Source organism: Penaeus monodon, chromosome 19 (genome assembly GCF_015228065.2).
Source record: "Penaeus monodon isolate SGIC_2016 chromosome 19, NSTDA_Pmon_1, whole genome shotgun sequence".
Taxonomy (NCBI): domain Eukaryota; kingdom Metazoa; phylum Arthropoda; class Malacostraca; order Decapoda; family Penaeidae; genus Penaeus; species Penaeus monodon.
In genome coordinates, this window is record NC_051404.1 from 5,968,315 (window position 1) to 5,968,810 (window position 496).

Below are 496 nucleotides of genomic sequence, written 5' to 3' on the forward strand. Positions count from 1 at the left end.
TGATTCAGACATCATTGCGCCTTGAAACCCGGTTAGCAACTCCAATACCGGAGAAAAATAATATTTACACCACTGATTTGTATATTTTTTCTTGTCGAGAACGTAATTTTCATATCTGCAAGTAACTGCTCATATGACTTGAATCCAGCTATGCGTCTTTATCATACAAACTCGTTTTGCATTTACTTGTTTTAAACAAATCCGGTATTACTATTAATGGAAAAGAAAAAGACAATAATTTGTTGGAACACCAGTTTTAGTAATAAATCCTAGTAATTTTGGTAGTAACAGAAACTTGAAAATAAAGAATAAACAAGAAATAAAAATCATGGATCCGACACAGTTCACATCCATTTTTTTTTCTTTCCAGCGAGACCAGTCAGTCATGAAGACACGTAAACCGCCGGGGACAAATTCTCAGCCATTCTCTCTAGATCGGATTTAATCTACTTGTCTTTTATTTTTTTCCCCATTTTGTGACGAATAAAAAGAGGTT